The sequence below is a fragment of the Salvelinus alpinus genome, chromosome 10 (assembly GCF_045679555.1).
Source record: "Salvelinus alpinus chromosome 10, SLU_Salpinus.1, whole genome shotgun sequence".
Taxonomy (NCBI): domain Eukaryota; kingdom Metazoa; phylum Chordata; class Actinopteri; order Salmoniformes; family Salmonidae; genus Salvelinus; species Salvelinus alpinus.
This window is the reverse complement of record NC_092095.1, coordinates 22,483,823-22,505,872: the sequence shown is the minus strand read 5'-3', so window position 1 is coordinate 22,505,872 and position 22,050 is coordinate 22,483,823. Positions and strand designations below refer to the sequence as shown.

The following is a 22,050-nucleotide window of genomic DNA, read 5'->3' as shown; positions in this document are numbered from 1 at the left end:
TGAACACTGGCTGGAGCAGGGGCTGGAGCAGGAGCAGGGGCTGGAGCAGGGGCTGGAGCAGGAGCAGGGGCTGGAGCAGGGGCTGGAGCAGGGGCGTGTGTGAGAGGGAGAGCAGATTGTTTCGTCAACGCAGTCGTCGTTCTGGAAAACGCCACAGGTCAGCAGCGACCACACACAGTCAGTTGTATTGTAAACACCATGGGGCTAATGAAGTCACAACAGAGAATTCAAAAGCAACAACAAATCAACACTAACATTATAATTCCACAAAGCTCTTTACACCTCCTACCTGGGAGCCAAAGTCCATAATTAATGTTGACGACAAAGAGATCAGGAATAACCTACTGAAAGCAAACTTAAATTGCCAAATGCCCCCTCCATCCCCTCATTGATGCCCATTGCAACCCCAGAAAACTGTGACAATGTAAAAATGGCTCGACTCTTCTTCAGACGGCAGTGTTTGGCTTATATAAGAATAATTAAATAGGCTCTGATGGATCTCCTCTCATATTCATCATATCCCTGTCTCTGCCCTGTTATTTCCTGTTTAGAGGGGCACTAATGTGCCAGTAAATCTCCAAGCAACCTTATTTAAGTCAGATTTTTTCTTCTTCTTGTGAGCGGGATTTTACTCATCCCTCCCAAAATCGTTTTTTTTTTTAAACCTAAATGCAATTAGGAGTACAGGCCAAAGAGAGAAGGGTGAGAGGGAGGGGGAGAGAGGAAGAGGGGGGAGGGAGATGGAGAAAGGGAGAGGGGGAGAGAAAGGGCAAATGAGAGCGAGATAACAAGATAGAGAGGTTGTGTGAGGGAGGGAAAGAGAGAGAAAGACAAAGAGAGAAGGGCAGAGAGAGATAGCAAACAAGATGGAAGAGAGATTGTGAGAAATGTCCCTGACTTTGCTTGACCACTTGGACATTTAGCTCGGAATCCTTTCATGTACTGCTGGTACACATTCAGCAGATAAAAATGTGTGTTGGGGTGTGTGTGTGTGTATGTTGTTATCACTTGTCTTGCATCATGGCTTCAAGCCATGACCTTTACCATTATAGTCCTTACTCACAGTATAGGTCCCTTACTTTATCACACCCCAGTACTAACCCTGCAGCACTGGGGGCTCATGGGAAAACATGTACATAATAGTTCAATACATTCATAAAGGGGTGGGGGTGGGGGGGTTCAATTCTGCGGGATTCTATGACAACCTCATCTGCTGGCTGCTGAAGGTCAACTTGTGTTCCTGGACAGAATCCAGATCAGTCTAGGCCATGCTAATTACTCACCTGTTGACACCTTCTTAATAAAACCTCTTAAAACACACAAGAATTTACAGAGTGGGAGCCATGTGTGGAAATGACCTACCCGTCTGTCAAAGGTGCCTCTAACGCAGCTTGTTTTGAAGTGAGAACCTGGTGAACTTGCATGCTAATGCAGAATATGGCAACATACTAAGAACGAAATGTGAGGTCTGTACCAAACCTGTGTTCAAGGACTGTACCAGACCTGTGTTCAAGGACTGTACCAGACCTGTGTTCAAGGACTGTACCAGACCTGTGTTCAAGGACTGTACCAAACATGTGTTCAAGGACTGTACCAAACCTGTGTTCAAGGACTGTACCAAACCTGTGTTCAAGGACTGTACCATACCTGTGTTCAAGGACTGTACCATACCTGTGTTCAAGGACTGTACCAAACCTGTGTTCAAGGACTGTACCAAACCTGTGTTCAAGGACTGTACCAAACCTGTGTTCAAGGACTGTACCAAACCTGTGTTCAAGGACTGTACCATACCTGGGTTTGTTGGCTTTCTAAAACTTTAGCTGCGCTTGATTTAACCTGTCCAGATCTGCACCAGAGGAAGATCCTTCTCTCCATCACTACATGTCAACTTCACAACAACAGAGTATAACTATGGGTTGTGCTATAAGCAAAAGAGTTGCAAACTGTTAAAGTCCCTGGCCTCACCCCCTATAGGGTGATTATAGGATGATTAGCCAATCTCCAATGAGCACAAACACCTGTCAAAACCTCTTTCCACGGCAACCAAGACTAAGCTCTCCTTGTAAGCCAAATAACTTGATATCCGTATTGAGAAGGGAGAATGGTCAGTAGTCTAACCACTGTTAATAAATAAATAATATATGGCCTAGATTGTTTGCCCATATTGTTCACCCACACATGGCAGTGTCGAAATAATTTAAAATGAGTGCAGGAAATGCAGAAATTGATAAATGCAGAAAAAACTGTATAAAACTATCAGAATGGAGAAAGACCCATTGAAATCACTTAGAATGTATGTGTTGCCACCCTAAGGTCACGCACTACTCATATAGCAAATTTAGAACTTTTATTATTTAAAATATGAAATACCGCCATTCCGTCCATTTAAAAAAAAAAAAATTCTACCGTGATCTGATATGTTGGCCATATCGCTCAGCCCTATCCAGGCCAACTATAAGGGTAGGTTTCCCACAATTCCATAACTAGAGCTCAGTATTACAGCAGAATGAAGCCAGCCAGTACAGCCACACATCTACTGTCTGGTTCATGGACAGGCCACCAATGTTTCTTACACAATCAAACAGAATGGCTAACCACAAAACAAAATGACCACACACACCAAGAGAAGACACATATTGTCATGTACGTGTGACAGCATGTTTCAACTCAGCAGCCCACAATCCATACAACACATCTGAATGATTGAGGGGTGTTTTAGTGTACTCACATACTTAAGTGACTTGCACCCATACTCACAATTCCAACATAATTACACATTCACAACTAAACATTGTCCTCCCTCTGTTCTCTAAAGCACGTCTCGCAATGTGGCTGAGAATGGGCCTTTCTCACAACACACAAGCATTTCTAAGGTCCTACGATGCTTTTCTTTATGCTTTCAGTTTGCCCTCCACAAGTTAGCAATTAACAGAGAGCAAAAACACTGCCTGAATTTGGAAATACAAATATACTGTAATCTGGCAAGCATTTTTGATCTAGATATGCCTTTGGAGCAAGTATTCAGCCACAGAGTTCCAGGGTACTGGATGTTCATTCCTGCCCTAAGATGGAGGGATCCATGATGGAATCCCTTTTCTGGACAGTGTGCAGAGAGATTTAGCCCAGTCATGTGGCTAATAGGGAGGCCCGACATTTACACTGACTCTGAGAACGTTGTGACTGTCACGCCGCTAAAATAAGGGCTTCTGTGACACCCTGATGTCACTCTCCTGTTCCAGTGCTAACTGGCCAGTCAGCTGCTCCACGCGCGAGGACGCTCACTGGCGATGCTCTGTTTATTTGACGGTTGCCGAGCGACTGGGGTTGTGAAAGGGGAGAGTGATTATGGGATTTCTGCTGGAGGGTTTAGGGGGAGCTGCTGCTGTGTGGTCACTCGGTACACAGATAATCACAGTGAAGCATAGGCTATACGAACACACACACATTTATTCCACACAGAGGTATGCTTCACACTAACAGATATACAAACATGTATTCCACACAGAGGTATGCTTCACACTAACAGATATACAAACATTTAGTCCACACAAACAGATATACAAACATTTAGTCCACACAAACAGATATACAAACATTTAGTCCACACAGAGGTATGCTTCACACTAACAGATATACAAACATTTAGTCCACATAGAGGTATAATTCATACTAAGGGATATACAAACACAAACCATTGAAAAGCTGCTTGGGGAGGAAATGATCTACACTGACCTCTCTACCAGTAACACGATCTACACTAACCTCTCTACCAGTAACACGATTTACACTAACCTCTCTACCAGTAACACGATCTACACTAACCGCTCTACCAGTAACACGATCTACACTAACCTCTCTACCAGTAACACGATTTACACTAACCTCTCTACCAGTAACACGATTTACACTAACCTCTCTACCAGTAACACGATCTACACTAACCTCTCTACCAGTAACACGATCTACACTAACCTCTCTACCAGTAACACGATCTACACTAACCTCTCTACCAGTAACACGATCTACACTAACCTCTCTACCAGTAACACGATCTACACTAACCTCTCTACCAGTAACACGATCTACACTAACCTCTCTACCAGTAACACGATCTACACTAACCTCTCTACCAGTAACACGATCTACACTAACCTCTCTACCAGTAACACGATCTACACTAACCTCTCTACCTGTAACACGATCTACACTAACCTCTCTACCTGTAACACGATCTACACTAACCTCTCTACCAGTAACACGATCTACACTAACCTCTCTACCAGTAACACGATCTACACTAACCTCTCTACCAGTAACACGATCTACACTAACCGCTCTACCAGTAACACGATCTACACTAACCTCTCTACCAGTAACACGATCTACACTAACCTCTCTACCAGTAACACGATCTACACTAACCTCTCTACCTGTAACACGATCTACACTAACCTCTCTACCTGTAACACGATCTACACTAACCTCTCTACCAGTAACACGATCTACACTAACCTCTCTACCAGTAACACGATCTACACTAACCTCTCTACCAGTAACACGATCTACACTAACCTCTCTACCAGTAACACGATCTACACTAACCGCTCTACCAGTAACACGATCTACACTAACCGCTCTACCAGTAACACGATCTACACTAACCTCTCTACCAGTAACACGATCTACACTAACCTCTCTACCAGTAACACGATCTACACTAACCTCTCTACCAGTAACACGATCTACACTAACCTCTCTACCAGTAACACGATCTACACTAACCGCTCTACCAGTAACACGATCTACACTAACTGCTCTACCAGTAACACGATCTACACTAACCGCTCTACCAGTAACACGATCTACACTAACCGCTCTACCAGTAACACGATCTACACTAACCTCTCTACCAGTAACACGATCTACACTAACCTCTACCAGTAACACGATCTACACTAACCTCTCTACCAGTAACACGATCTACACTAACCTCTCTACCAGTAACACGATCTACACTAACCTCTCTACCAGTAACACGATCTACACTAACCTCTCTACCAGTAACACGATCTACACTAACCTCTCTACCAGTAACACGATCTACACTAACCGCTCTACCAGTAACACGATCTACACTAACCGCTCTACCAGTAACACGATCTACACTAACCTCTCTACCAGTAACATTGGTTGCCGATAGCCTGCATACCTCAGCTTGAAGGTTGAAATGTTGCGTCCTTAAACAGTGCACATAATCTTCTCTTTCCTTTTGCTTAACATACTATGTCATCTCCAGCACCTGCTTAAAGCACTGGACCGTTGTTATTGTATACTGTACTGACATGGCCAGTAGAGGGCACAATGTGTCGGGACTGAAACCACGGTGACGGGCCAGATCCAACCTTCCTATGGCCTCCTCCAACACTCACCAGTGTGCGGTAACTTAGGACCACTGGCCCAGTAGTAGTAGGATGGGACTGCAGAATCTCAAGTACACATTTGTTTGAAGGTAGACTCAGGAACATGACATCATCATACAAAGCAAGGGGACTTCTTTCTCACAGACTTTTACAACATTTAAATCTGCCAAGACTGCTACTATTGGCACTTCCCAATGTACAGTACATACAGCGCATTCGTTAAGTATTCAGACCCCTTGACTTTTTCCACATTTTGTTACAGCCTTATTCTAAAATGGATGAAGTTGTTTTTTCCATCATCAATCTACACACAATACCCCATAATTACAAAGCAAAAACAGGTTTTTAGAAATTGTTGCAAAGGTATACTACCGTTCAAAAGTTTGGGGTCACTTAGAAATGCCCTTGTTTTTGAAAGAAAAGCAAATTTTTTGTCCATTAAAATAACAAAATTGATCAGAAATAGTGTATACATTGTTAATGTTGTAAATGGCTGATTTTTTAAATGGAATATCTACATAGGCGTACAGAGGCCCATTATCAGTAACATATCACTTCTGTGTTCCAATGGCACGTTTTGTTAGCTAATCCAAGTTTATCATTTTAAAAGGCTAATTGATCATTAGAAAACCCTTTTGCGATTATGTTAGCACAGCAGAAAACTGTTGTCCTGATTAAAGAAGCAATAAAACTGGCCTTCTTTAGACTAGTTGAGTATCTGGAGCATCAGCATTTGTGGGTTCGATTACAGGCAAAACACCAGTCTCAACGTCAACAGTGAGGAGGCGACTCCGGGATGCTGGGCTTCTAGGCAGAGTTGCAAAGAAAAAGCCATATTTCAGACTGGCCAATAACAAGAAAAGATTAAGATGGGTAAAAGAACACAGACACTGGACAGAGGAACTCCGCCTAGAAGGCCAGCATCCCGGAGTCGCCTCTTCACTGTTGACGAAATAGACTGGTGTTTTGCGGGTACTATTTAGTGAAGCTGCCAGTTGAGGACTTGTGAGATGTCTGTTTCTCAAACTAGATACTAATGTACTTAGTGCTCCAGATACTCAACTAGTCTAAAGATGGCCAGTTGTACTGCTTCTTTAATCAGGACAACAGTTTTCAGCTGTGCTAACATAATTGCAAAAGGGTTTTCTAATGATCAATTATCCTTTTAAAATGATAAACTTGGATTATCTAACACAACGTGCCATTGGAACACAGGAGTGATGGTTGCTGATAATGGGCCTATGTAGATATTCCATAAAAAAATCTGCCGTTTCCAACTTCAATACTCATTTAAAACATTAACAATGTCTATACTGTATTTCTGATCAATTTTACGTTATGTTAATGGACAAAAAAAATGGGCTTTTCTTTCAAAAACAAGGACATTTCTAAGTAACCCTAAACTTTTGAACGGTAGTGGATAAAATAAAAAATGGAAATATCACATTTACATAAATATTCAGACCCTTTACTCAGTACTTTATTGAAGCACCTTTGGCAGCGATTACAGCCTAGAGTCTTCTTGGGTATGACGCTACAAGCTTGGCACACCTGTATTTATCCCATTCTTCTCTGCAGATCCTCTCAAGCTCTGTCAGGTTGGATGGGGGAGTGTCGCTGCATAGCTATTTTCAGGTCTCTCTAGAGATATTCGAATGGGTTCAAGTCCGTGTCCTGGCTGGGCCCCTCAAGGACATTCAGAGACTTGTCTCAAAGCCCCTCCTGTGTTGTCCGGGCTGTGTGCCTTGGGTCATTGTCCTGTTGGAAGGGGAACCTTTGTCCCCAGTCTGAGGTCCTGGAGCAGGTTTTCATCAAGGATCTCTGTACTTTGCTCCGTTCATCTTTCCCTCGATCCTGACTAGTCACGCAGTCCCTGCCGCTAAAAAACATCCCCACAGCATGATGCTGCCACCACCATGCTTCAACGTAGGGATGGTGCCAGGTTTCCTCCAGACATGACGCTGGGCATTCAGGTCAAAGAGTTCCATCTTGGTTTCATCAGATCAGAGAATCTTGTTTCTCATGGTCTTTAGGTGGCTTTTGGCAAACTCAAAACAGTGGTCGTGTGTCTTTTACTGAGGAGTGGCTTCCATCTGGCCACTACCATAAAGGCCTGATTGGCTGGAGTGCTGGAGAACCTCCTGGAAGGTTCTCCCATCTAAACAGAGGAACTCTGGAGCTCTGTCAGAGTGACCATCGGGTTCATGGTCACCTCCATGACCAAGGCCCTTCTCCCCCGTTTGCTCAGTTTAGCCGGGCGGCCAGCTCTAGGAAGAGTATTGGTGGTTCCAAACTTCTTCCATTTAAGAATGATGGAGGCCACTGTGTTCTTCAGGACCTTCAATGGCGAACCACCAATGGGGGACCTTTTTAGTACCCTTCCCCAGATCTGTGCCTCCACACAATCCTGTCTCGGAGCTCTGTGGACAATTCCTTCAAACTCATGGCTTGGCTTTTGCTCTGACATGCACGGTCAACAGTGGGACCTTATATGGACAGGTGTGTGCCTTTCCAAATCATGTCCAATCAATTGAATTTACCACAGGTGGACTCCAATCAAGTTGTAGTAACATCTCAATGATCAATGGAAACAGGATGCACCTGAGGTCAATTTCGAGTCTCATAGCAAAAGGTCTGAATACTTATGTAAATAAGGTATTTCTGAAAACCTGTTTTTGCTTTGTCATTATGGGGTATTGTGTGTTGATTGATGAGGAAAACAATTTATTTAAACTATTTTAGAATAAGGCTGTAACGTAACAAAATGTGGAAAAAGTCAAGGGGTCTGAATAATTCCGGAATGCACTGTACATGGTAGATAAAAGCCTTTCTGCACTTCCTTACCAGATGCAATCTACATTCAAGCGATCTATACAGTCCTGTGACAATATATATAACCTAGCGTGCAAGAAATGGCACATGACGTCTTAACGTCATTGCAACCAGTTTTTCCAGTGGGAACAATGATCTGTACACCGATGTTGTCTCTGCAGAAGCCCCTAGTTATCTCTGGAAAAACAACTCCATCAAAACAACATTCCAGCAGGTCCAGGGGTCTAATCGGACCTCCAGTGGCCTAGATACACAGACCACTCCTGTGTGTGTGTGTGCGTATCAATGGTGTGTGTGTGTGAGTGCATGTGCGTAAGAGAGAGACAGTGAGAGAAAAAGAGGGAGCAGTTGTTTTGACCACTTATGCTCTCTGTATGAGGTCAACCTGGCATTATGCAACAGATCTCGTACTATTGTCCTACTGTCTGATGATGCAGATGAATTAGTGTGCTTGTTAAAATCTCACTTCTGCAATCTGACATACTTTTTTATTATTGGTGTGCTTGATGAAAACAGGAACACTACTGTTATTAGTGTGCTTGATGAAAACAGGAACACTACTGTTATTAGTGTGCTTGATGAAAACAGGAACACTACTGTTATTAGTGTGCTTGATGAAAACAGGAACACTATTGTTATTAGTGTGCTTGATGAAAACAGGGACACTACTGTTATTAGTGTGCTTGATGAAAACAGGGACACTACTGTTATTAGTGTGCTTGATGAAAACAGGAACACTACTGTTATTAGTGTGCTTGATGAAAACAGGAACACTACTGTTATTAGTGTGCTTGATGAAAACAGGGACACTACTGTTATTAGTGTGCTTGATGAAAACAGGAACACTACTGTTATTAGTGTGCTTGATGAAAACAGGAACACTACTGTTATTAGTGTGCTTGATGAAAACAGGAACACTACTGTTATTGGTGTGCTTGATGAAAACAGGAACACTACTGTTATTGGTGTGCTTGATGAAAACAGGAACACTACTGGTATTGGTGTGCTTGATGAAAACAGGAACACTACTGTTATTGGTGTGCTTGCTTCAGCAGGAGCACTAGTTTAATCAGACATACTGCCTTGTAAGTGTGCTTGAAAGCACACTACTGGTATCTGACATACTTCGAAGTCTATTATTCCGGAATCTCTTGCTCTTACATTGCTTATACTAGACAATTCAATAACTTTGTCCCACAATTGCCATGTTCATTCATAGTAATGTATTTGACCATATGTTTTTTCCAATTCAAGACATTGCAAAGATTAACTGTAGAATAGGATTTTTTGTACAGATTTTGTACTGAGGATCTTGGGTTGTCATTTATTTACACACAGAAAGTGTAGACCACTCCAAGAACTATATTATCCAATATGGAACTTTTTTAATTTACCAAACTGAGTATACAAAATATTAAGAACACCTGCTCTTTTCATGACATACTGACCAGGCGAATCTAGGTGAAAGCTATGATCCCTTATTGATGTCACTCGTTAAATCCACAGGAGACAGGTTAAAGAAGGACTTCTAAGCCTCGAGACAATTGAGACATGGATTGTGCATGTGTGCCATTCAGAGGGTGAATGGGCAAGACAAAATATTTAATTGCCTTTGAAAAGGGTATGGTAGTAGGTGCCAGGTGCACTGGTTTGTGTCAAGAACTGCAACGCTGCTGGATTTTTAACACTCAACAGTTTCCTGTGTTTACCAAGAATGGTACACCACCCAAAGGACATCCAGCCAACTTGACACAACTGTGGGAACCATTGGAGTCAACATGGGCCCAGCATACATGTGGAACACTTTCGGCACCTTGTAGAGTCCATGCCCTGACGAACTGAGGCTGTTCTGAGGGCAAAAAGGGAGGGGATGCAACTCAATATTAGGAAGGTGTTCTTAATGTTTGGAATACTCAGAGTATACGAGATGTTTGTTTTGCAAAGTTCAATGAACGTGTTTGATTGGAACCTCTGGATTTGACCTCTCCAATAAAAGCTTCTACTGAACTTCATGTGTTGCATGGTTGTTGTATATGTGAGCCTTGTTATAGAAGTATATGATCATGCAAATGGTTTTTGCACATGTTCTTACTTTTGCAAATCAGGTTCTGGTCAATTAACAAACTTGTTTTTGTAATAAGGGGAAATACACAGATGTGCTGGTGAGAGCTTAGGTTAGACCAAGGAGGTAGAACAGAGAGTGAGTGCTGCCCTAACCAATGCAAATTCTCATTGTCCCAGCGGAAGCACACCTTTTTATGAATCAGAGCTTAATTTCACCTTTTGTCACCTGATGAAGATCCTTCTGCATGAAAACGTTGGTCAATAAAGGTGGTAATTGGGAGCATATGCAGAGTACAGGCCTTTTGGTTATTTTCTATTTCCAAATAACACATGACTTGCCTAGTTAAATAAAGGTTAAATAAAAAAAAATGCTTTCCCAATATTGCAGTCAATATACAGTACCACTCAGAAGTTTGGACACACCCACTCAATCAAGGCTTTTTCTTTATTTTTCACAATTTTCTGCATTGTAGAATAATAGTGAAGACATCAAAACTATGAAATAACACATATGGAATCATGTAGTAACCAAAAAAGTGTAAAACAAATCTAAATATATGATATATTTTAGATTCTTCAAAGTAGCCACCCTTTGCCATGATGACAGCTTTGCACACTCTTGGCATTCTCTCAACCAGCTTCATGAGGTAGTCACCTGGAATGCATTTCAATTATCAGGTGTGCCTTGTTAAAAGTAAATCTGTGGAATTTCTTTCCTTCTTAATGCGTTTGAGCCAATCAGTTGTGTTGTGACAAGGCAGGGGTGGTGAGTAGGTGTGTCCAAACATTGACCAGTACTGTATATAAACATTGTATTTCTGTTGTACTCACTCCTTCTGTTCTACCTAGTTGGTCAAACTTCTCAAATCTTTTATATTTATATATTACACACTGTGATAAATAATGTACATGTCTGTAAATAGATTGGTTGTTTTTGTGTTAAACAATGTAGGAGCCAGACCAGGATGAAGTACCTGCGGATACAGGTGTGGTAGACACTTCCAATGGTTGCCATGGGAGTCCTATCAGAGATGATTTTGGACCGGTAGGTTTACGATTCCTGCTTTTTGTCTGACCCGTCGGTTGTTTCAGGCTGGGTAAAGGACAAACTGGGAGTGGTTACATCTGTGAAAGGTTGGAGAAGTGGAATTGTTTGTATTTTTCGTGCATCCTCCACCCAGAGGCAGCGGGCGCTGTGCTTCATGCGTCTCGGGGCTCAACCTGCGTCTTGCTTTACTCTCCGGAGCAGGGAGCCGCTCAAAGGAGTGATCAGTGTGGTAGCGTTGAGTGTAATGGTGAATCAAATTAAAAATAATATTCCTAGGGCCTCCCGGGTGGTGCAGTGGTCTAAAGGCACTGCATTGCAGTGCTAGCTGTGCCACCAGAGATTCTGGGTTCGAGTCCAGGCTCTGTCGCAGCCGGCCCAGCGTCGTCTGGGTTAGGGAGGGTTTGGCCGGCAGGGATATCCTTGTCTCATCGCGCACTAGTTACTCCTGTGGCGGGCTGGGCTGACCAGGTCGCCAGGTGTATGGTGTTTCCTCCGACACATTGGTGCGGCTGGCTTCCGGGTTGGAGGGGCATTGTGTCAAGAAGCAGTGCAGCTTGTTTGGGTTGTGTTTCGGAGGACGCATGGCTCTCGACCTTCGCCTCTCCCGAGTCCGTACGGGAGTTGCAGCAATGAGACAAGACTGTAACTACCAATTGGATACCATGAAAATTGGGGAGAAAAATAATAATAATCCTGGTATTTATGACGCACGCCATTTGGTAAGATGTAGACCCGGTGGCAATGGCGAGATTGAAAATACCCTGTGTCTTGAGCTTTGACAGAGTTTCTAGCTGATGAGGTTATATTCACTATTCTGTGAATGTTTCCAATGCTGAGGCAGTGAAGAGAGTAGAGGATAGCCCAAGGGTGAGTGATTTGACTGGGAGCCCCCAGTGAGTAGGCCTGAAGAGAGAGATCCAGAAAGAATGAGGTTTAGTAAGGTTGGATTTGTTGCGTTTATAGCCATTGTGATCAACTGCACTGATGGAGCGGAAATCACAGAAGATAGATGTGGTAGTTGCAGCAGCAGATAAATATTTGGGTGTGAGAGATTTTAGTGCAGAAGATCTTCAGGGAGTAGACGGCCTGGTGTAGGATTGTTTAGGGCCAAGGTAGTAGGATGGGGTGGTGGGTTTTGGGGGTAGTGTATAGGTGCAGGATTTGATGGTTGTGCAATTTAATATTATCCCCTTCCCTTTTATTTTGTGCCCAAAATTAAATTGACAACCTGAACGCCGACCTGCAAAAGGCGCAACACAGAGTCTAGTTTGCCAGAAATTCACACGAAGAAGAGATTCTAGAGCGACGCCTGAGCCTGCGTTTTCCACCACCATCAACAAAACAGAAAATTATGGAATTTCTTATGGAAAAATAGTGTTGCATCCCTCCAATAGCGTTCCAGACACTTGTAGAATATATGCCATGGTGCATTGAAGCTGTTCTGGCTCATGGTGGTCCAATTAAGACACTTTATATTGGTGTTTATTATTTTGGCACTGACCTGTACGTGTTTGATTGTAACCTCTGGATTTGACCTCTTCAATAAAAGCTTCTACTGAATTTCATGTGTTGTATATGTGAGCTTTAATGTAGAAATATACCAGACTGGAAAGTTAGGCAAATAGTTTTGCTCATGATCTTACTTTTGCAAATCAGTTTCTGGACGATTAACAAACTTGTTTTTGTAGTGAGGGGACATACACAGGTGTGCTGGTAAGAGCAATGGATGTCTACATTAGACTTTTTGGACACTACCACTACAGTCTTACGGAAGAAAAGACTGCTCCGACACTCCAGGTTAGAAATGTCTGAATTTCATAATTTTTTAAGTTTAAATGGTTGGATTGTTGTAGAGATTAGATGTTTAAATAACATTAGTGTTTAGCATGCTGCTGTTATATTTTTTTGCTTTTTTATTTTACAGTCTAAAATGTACCTAGATTTTACTTATGTAAAAGCTCAAACTATTTATTGTGAATCGTAATATTTGATTAAAACCCTTAACATACAGTAGATTAACAGATAATATCTGACTGAGTTGTAAACAAATTACTTAGGTAAAACGTTTTCCTGGCATGATTTAAAATACCATAATACTACCCTATGGCAGAATTAAATTGCAATACATACAGAATTGAGATACATATAGAATTGCAAAATGTATCAAATTGTTATGTCTATATATTGTGATACAAATCGTATTGTGAGGTCTCTGCCAATACTCAGCCCTAATAACTACCTTATTAACAATACAAGTCTGGTAATTACAAGGGATATTCAATTAGCTACAGTACCAGTCAAAAGTTTGGACACACCTACTCATTCAAGTGTTTTTTATTTTTAATATTTTCTACATTGTAGAATAATAGTGAAGACATCAAAACTATGAAATAACACATATGTAGTAACCAAAAAAACATTAAACAAATCTAAATATATTTTATATTTGAGATTCTTCAAAGTAGCCACTCGTTGCCTTGACAGCTTTGCACACTCTTGACATTCTCTCAACCAGCTTCATGAGGTTGTCACCTGGAATGCATTTCAATTAACTTCTTATGGCTGCAATCCCGTTAATGGGATGATATGACAACAGCCATTGAAAGTGCATAAATGTAGATGATAATACAAGTTATACACATAAAATTATAGATATACCTCTCCTTAATGCAACCGCTGTGTCAGATTTCAAAAATACTTTACGGAAAAGCAAACCATGCAATAATCTGAGATGGCGGCTAATTTGACTTGTTCTGAGCGCCATGTTGGAGTCAACAGAAACCAGAAATTACATGATAAATATTCCCTTACCTTTGATGATCTTCATCAGAATGCACTCCCAGGAATCCCAGGTCCACAATAAATGCTTGATTTGTTCGATAATGTCCGTTATTTATGTCCAAATAGCTACTTTGGTTAGCGCGTTTGGTAAACAATTCCAAAGTCACGAAGCGCGTTCACTAAACGTGACGAAATGTCAAAAAGTTCCGTAACAGTCAGTAGAAACATGTCAAACGATGTATTGAATCAATCTTTAGAATGTTGTTAACATAAATCTTGATTAACGTTCCAACCGGAGAATTACATTGACTTCAGATGAGCGATGGAACGGAGCTCACTCATGTGAACGCGCATGGTCAAAGAATGGTCACCTCATGGCAGTGGTGACTAATTATTCTCTCATTCGGCCCCCCTTCATAGTAGAGTCATCAGGCAAAGTTCTACAGACTGTTGACATCTAGTGGAAGCTGTAGGAAGTGCAAACCCACTCATATCTCGCTGTAATTTCAATGGTATCTTGGTTGAAAATCCACCAGCCTCAGAATTTCCACTTCCTGTTTGGATTTTTTCTCAGGTTTTTGCCTGCCATATGAGTTCTGTTATACTCACAGACATAATTCAAACAGTTTTAGAAACTTCAGAGTGTTTTCTATCCAATACTACTAATAATATGCATATATTAGCAACTATGACTGAGGAGCAGGCCGTTTACTCTGGGCACCTCTGTGCACCTTTCATCCAAGCTACTCAATACTGCCTCTGCAGCCATAATAAGTTAAGAGGTGTGCCTTGCTAAAAGTTAATTTGTGGAATTTCTTTCCTTCTTAATGCATTTGAGCCAGTCAGTTGTTGTGACAAGTTAGGGATGGTATAGAGAAGAAAGCCCTATTTGGTAAAAGACCAAGTCCATATTATGGTAAGAACAGCTCAAATAAGCCAAGAGAAATGAGTCCATCATTACTTTAAGACATGAAGGTCAGTCAATGCAGAAAATTGTGCAGTCACAAAACCATCAAGCACTACGATGAAACTAGCTCTCATGAGGACCGTCACAGGAAAGGAAGACCCAGAGTTACCTCTGCTGCAGAGGATAAGTTCATTAGAGTTACCAGCCTCAGAAATTGCAGCCCAAATAAATGCTTCACAGAGTTCAAGTAACAGACAAATCTCAACATCAACTGTTCAGAGGAGACTGCATGAATCTGGCCTTCATGATTGAATTGCTACAAAGAAACCACTACTAAAGGACACCAATAAGAAGAAGATACTTTTTTGAGCCAAGAAACACGAGCAATGAACATTAGACCGGTGGAAATCTGTCCTTTGGTCTGATGAGTTCAAATTTGCGATTTTTGGTTCTAACCGCCGAGATGCAGAGTAGGTGAACGAATGATCTCCGCATGTGTGGTTCCAACCATGAAGCATCGAGGAGGAGGTGTTATGGTGTTGGGGTGCTTTGCTGGTGACATTGTCTGTTATTTATTTAGAATTCAAGGCACATTTGACCAGCATGGCAACAGCATTCTGCAGCAATACGCCATCCCATCTGGTTTGCACCTAGTGGGAGTATCATTTGTTTTTCATCAGGACAATGACCCAACACACCTCCAGGCTGTGTAAGGGCTATTTGACCAAGAAGGAGATTGATGGAGTGCTGCATCAGATGACCTGGCCTCCACAATCACCCGACCTCAACCCAACTGAGATGGTTTGGGATGAGTTGGACCACAGAGTGAAGGAAAAGCGCTCAGCATATGTGGGAACTCCTTCAAGACTGTTGGAAAAGCATTCAAGGTGAAGCTGGTTGAGAGAATGCCAAGTGTGGAAAAGCTGTCATCAAGTCAAAGGGTGGCTACTTTGAAGAATATAAAATATATTTAGATTTGTTTCACCCATTTTTGGTTACTACATAATTCCATATGTGTTCTTTTATAGTTTTGATGTCTTCACTATTATTCTACAATGTAGAAAATAGTAAAACAATTAAGAAACTCTTGAATGAGTAGGTGTCCAAACTTTTGACTGGTACTGTAGCTAGCAACTTGCTTAAATATAAGGTACATTTGTAATGTGTGGCTGTCTATCAACTAAGAAACACATGATGATGGATTGTTAAAATATCACTCCAAGAGGAACTGTTTGTCCTTAATATTCACAGATCTCATTCTCAACAACTGGGAAGTTATGAACACCTGAAATACATTTATTTCATGACTATTTTTTTGTACCCAGCACCTGCAAGTCACTGGATGGGTGTATACTACTTATTGAAAAGAGATGAACAACTCCATAGAAAGCAACACTACTCTCCTCACAAAATATGGTCTCTATCCATCTATGTATATAATTTACACTGCTGCCTACACCATCAACCTCTTCCTGGGACTCCCCACCAATCTCTACGTCCTGTGGCTGATAGTGACCGGAGAAGGAGGGTTGGTGGCTTCAGATTTCTTCACTCTCAACCTCGCTGTGTCTGAAATCCTCTTCTGCCTGAACTGTCTGTTGAATATAATCTACATTTACTTCCAAATGAATGGTGCTGTACTGAGCGTTATAGGATTCTGTATGGGTTTCATCACCACTGGTCGTCCTCTTTCCCAGTGTAGTGTCTGTGTGGAGCGTTACTTGGCGGTGGTTCACCCTGTAACCTTCCTGAAGTACAAACCCCTGAGATACAGGGTGGGGTGCTCTGGGCTGGTCTGGCTGGTGGTGCTTGGGTCCTGCTTTGTGCATGTGCTTAATGAATTCCAATTTGCAATCAATTACTTTATTTTGGGGTTTAACTTGGTTGTATTTTCTGTGATGCTCTTCTGCTGCCTGGCTGTTCTCAGGGCGTTGAAACGCCCTGGGCCGGGGGAAGGAGACAGGGAGAGAGAAGGGATAAACATGAAGATGAGGGCCTTTAGGATAATTTTAATTATCATGGTGGCAATGCTGATTAATTATTTTACTATTATAGTAGCAATTCCATTTCAGAATTTCTTAGAAGACCGTAAGCTTGATTTGGCATTCTCCATTTGTTTCTCCATCATTGTGGTCTTTGGGTTTGTGCAGCCCCTTCTCTACTTGCACAGGGTTGGGAAACTGCCCTGTATCAGGGGTCCCTGAAGAGATCTCCCTTAAAGGAGATGTTTGCTTTTTTACAACCAAATCCAAAAAATGTATGTAAATGGCATGTTATAGAAGGGGCTAGACATTTTTTCTGCGATTTCACTTGTTTTTCAGAAACTTACGTCAACCAGCGATTCATTTCCTCATCCTCATTGCGCAGTACGGGGACTCAGAAAAAACATTTAACAAATGCTCCAAAAACACCAAAATACTTTCTTTAAGAATTGGAAACACTATCAGTATGGTGATGCAGAGGTCTTTAGCTGTTGTACACATGAAAGTGTGTCATTACAAACTTTCTCTGCAAGTTATATTCCATTTTGTGTGACTCGAGTCGTTTCCCCTATCCAGGTGCTCCATTGTCCGTGTAGCCTGCTGCTACAGGTAACTGCCAAAATAAAGAAAATACCAACAAAGTGTCTTAATAGGGAGTTGAGCCACCACACACCACCAGAAGAGCGTTAATGCGCCTTGGCATAGATTCTACAAGTGTCTGGAATGTCCTGTGTGAAAGTACCTGCTTTCAATATGGTTTGTATCTCTCCTATACTCAAATGTTTCCTTTATTTTGGCAGTTACCTGTAGAATTGACAAAGACGTATGGTTCGAGTCGCAACAAAATTGAACATAACGTTGCGGATAAAGTTTGCAATTACACAATTTCATGTGTACAACATCTAAAGACCTGTATCAATATACTGAGAGCGTTTCCATTTCTAAAAGGACGTATTTGGGTGTTTTTGGAGCCATTGTTAATGTTTTTCAGAGCCCCCGTACTGCACAATGAGGATGAGGAAATGTTTCACTATTTGGTGTAAGTTCTCAAAACCTAGAAATAAAACAAAATCGGGAGAAGAAAAAAAAAATGTCCGGACCATTTACATCAAAAATAGAGATTTGTTTGTAACAAGGCAAAATTCTCCTTAATATGGGCTAGATTTAGCATTTCTACATGCAAATAGTGCTAAATGTTAACGCTATATCTCCAGTAGTAAAGGAATACAATTCCATGATATAAACATAATTATTAAACGTTGTCCCTGCAGCAGGTAAAAAAAAGTAGTGCAATGCTATTTTAGGCATTTGTAAGTCGTGTTTTTTAAACGCAAAGAAATCCAATCTATTGCTAATTGTGCATGTAGCTCCTTTAATTACTAGGTACAAGTTGTTGTCTTGTGTGAGTTTTCTATACCATCACACAAATTAATTACAAAAGACCTTTGAAACCTAACATTAATATAAAGGTTAACATTACATTTATTATCCTGAATGAAAATAATTTGTTGTAATTGTTTGAGAGTAGCCAATTTCATTTGTGTACTGCATTTACATTTATATATTGTGTGTTAATGGATTGTAATCATACTGTGTGGTGAATTTAAAAAAAAGCATATTTATAGAATTATTGAATAATAATGAGTTATCATCAATCTAATAACGGAATTGTAAATGTCTTGTATTCAACCAGTCTTTCAAATGTCATTTTCTAATGTTGAAACTCACTGTATGCTGGCCTTGAAAAGGTATTTATTTTGAAGATAACATTGATTGCTTGATACTCAAGAAATGATTCCACTGAACTTCGATAGTTTCTGTCCTAATAGATATATTACAATATGTACAATCATATACTGTATATGCTTCACCTTGAAAAAAATTGACGACTTCAATAAAAGCTTCTGCTTAAAGTCATGTTTATTTGTTGAATAACAGACTGCATGACCAAAAGTATGTGGACACCTGTCATCTTACATCTTATTCCAAGATCATGGGCATTAATATGGACTTGGTCCCCCCTTTGCTGCTATAACAGCCTCCACTCTCCTGGGAAGGCTTTCCACTAGATGATGGAACATTGCTGCTGGGACTTGCTTCCATTTAGCCACAATAACATTTGTGAGGTCGGGCACTGATGTTGGGCGATTAAGCCTGGCTCGCAGTTGGCGTTACATTTAATCCCAAAAATGTTAGATGGGGTTGAGGTCAGGGCTCTGTGCAGGCCAGTCAAGTTCTTCCACACAAATTAAAAAATATATATATATTTTACCTTCATTTAACTAGGCAAGTCAGTTAAGAAAAAAAATCGTATTTTCAATGAAGGCCTAGGAACAGTGGGTTAACTGCCTTGTTCAGGGGCAGAACGACAGATTTGTACCTTGTCAGCTCGGGGATTTGAACTTGCAACCTTTCGGTTACTAGTCCAACGCTGTAACCACTAGGCTACGCTGCCGCCCAGATCTTGACAAACCATTTATGTATGGACCTCGCTTTTTGCACGGGGGCATTGTCATGCTGAAACAGGAAAGGGCTTTTCCCAAACTTTTGCCACAAAGTTGGAGGCACAGAATCGTCTTGAATGTCATTGTATGCTGTAGCATTAATATTTTCCTTCACTGGAACTATGAAAAACAGTCCCAGACCATTATTCCTCCTCCACCAAACTTTACAGTTGGCACTATGCATTCAGGCAGGTAGCGTTTTCCCAGATTTGTCCGTCGGACTGCCAGACGGTGAAGCATGATTCATCACTCCAGAGAACGCGTTACCACTGCTCCAGAGGCCAATGGCGGCAAACTTTACACCACTCCAGCCAATGCTTGGCATTGTGCATGGTGATCTTAGGCTTGTGTGTGCCTGCTTGGCCATGTTGCGTTTATATTTTTGTTCAGCATAGATCATCGAAGTCTTCCGAGGTGAAATGAGCACCGCATACAGTAGACGTGCCCACGGTTCCTATACTCCAATCTGGTCCCACTTCAAAGTTAGCTTCTCGTTTTTGTACCACAAATGAGTCGTAAAAACACGTCCTTGTGGGTATAACTGCAGCCAGCAACAACACACTTTAACTTGAAAAGAAAACGACTTTGACACAATTAGAAACGTGTAATATCTGAAAATGTAGCGATCTAGACTCTTTTACCCGCATACATGGATGGACACTTTCCCTCTCTTGTCATGGTGAACACATATGCAGTTCTACTACGTGATATCTTTCAAAAAAGACGCGTTAGACAGGATTACCTACACATACTGATCAGCTCAAATAGACAGAAGCGTGCTACATGGCATACCAATCTGAACTCATCTCTCGGCATGTCCAGCACACTCATTCTCTCAGCCAATCATTGGCTAGCGGGAAGTTTGCTGTTTTTAGTATTTACAGATGGCATACAAGTTTGTTATTAAGGCACATGAAAGTTTACATGTTCCAGAAGGCATTTTTGCCCAAAAACATTTTGATTAAAAATATATATATATAATTTACGCTCAAATGACGCTCCTCTGAAGTAGTGATGCACGACATACGCCTAGTTTCCTGAAACAAGTCACATATGGGAAGGCAATGATGCCAAACACATGTCGAGATGAACTCGTATTTGCATTTGATTGCCTACTTATCTCAACAGTCTCAGAAAGAGTGAAAATACATAGGTACACCCACCCAAATGTTAATGGAGGTGAAGGTGAAGGGTTGAAAGAAATTACAGCGCGAAAGAGGAACTGGCTGAATCTACAGAAAGTCTACAGAAGGTCAAAGCCACATTTGTTGGTGCAATAGATCACTAAGGGAGACTTTAAATCAGTGTGCTAATGCAAGTACTTCTCGTTCTACATTGGGCAATAAATAGTTGCAAGAGGAAAAGCCAGCCTTAACGGTGAGTAAAATGACAGAGTGTGTGTGTGTGTGTGCGCGCAGCAGGCGACTGGGAACGAGCTTGGTGGTGTTACATAAGTGTTGCCATTAGCATCAAATCGCCCACACTGCTGCCGACACTGACGCCTTCCATTCTCACACATCCAAATGTAACATAACAAGAATGCTATGAAATCATTCAACACATTTTGTGTGCTGTTGAATACCCTTTCTCAGTCTCTAATAGTCTATGTGCCTGGGGGACTAGGGTCAGTCTTTCCTATCCAGTGTAATTCTCCTGTCTTATCTGCTGCCCTGTGTGATCTTAGGTATGCTCCCTCTAATTCTCCCATATCCTCTCCCCCCCTCCCGCTCTCCCCGAGGACCTGAGCACTAGGACCATGCCTCTGGACTACCTGGCCTGATGACTCCTGTCTGTCCCCATCTCCAGTCCACCTGGTCATGCTGCTGATCCAATTGCTGTGGTTCTGCCTGCGGCTATGGAACACTGACCTGTTCACCGAATGTGCTACCTTGTCCCTAATCTCCCTATCTCACAATTCAATTCAAAGGGCTTTATTGGCATAGGAAACCTATGTTTACATTGCCAAAGCAAGTGAAATAGATAATCAACTAAAGCGAAATGACAATCAGAAATGAACAGTAAACATTACTCACAAAAGTTTCAAAGAAAGAGACATTCAAATGTCATATTATCACTATGTACAGTGTTGTAACAATGTGTTGAAGTACAAAAGGGACAATAAATCAAATGTATTTACAATGTTGGATTGTTCTTCACTGGTTGCCCATTTCTTGTGGTAGCAGGTCACAAATCTTGATGCTGTGATGACACACTGTGATATTTCACCTAATGGATATGGGAGTTTATCAACATTTTATTTGTTTTTTGAATTATTTGTTGGTCTGTGTAATCTGAGGGAAATGTGTCTTTCCATGGGAATTAACGGGAATATATGGGAATTAATATTAGTACCATTTAAATGTAATGTTTTTTTACATTGGATATATTTACCATATCATATGGAGACAGAAAAATAAATATTTTACCTTATCATAAGTAGACATAATTGCAAATGATTAAATCCTTTCAATAGGGGAAAAAAACAATTTCGTTACGAATTGAACTTTATTTA

General features: G+C 41.3%; 1 protein-coding gene across 2 annotated transcripts in view; it reads right to left on the bottom strand.

Annotated features, from left to right (window-relative positions):
- The window catches only part of LOC139531707 (5'-AMP-activated protein kinase subunit gamma-2-like), a 105,769-nt gene that overhangs the window by 48,046 nt on the left and 35,673 nt on the right, over positions 1-22,050 (bottom strand). The gene's annotated exons all lie outside the window — the stretch shown is intronic.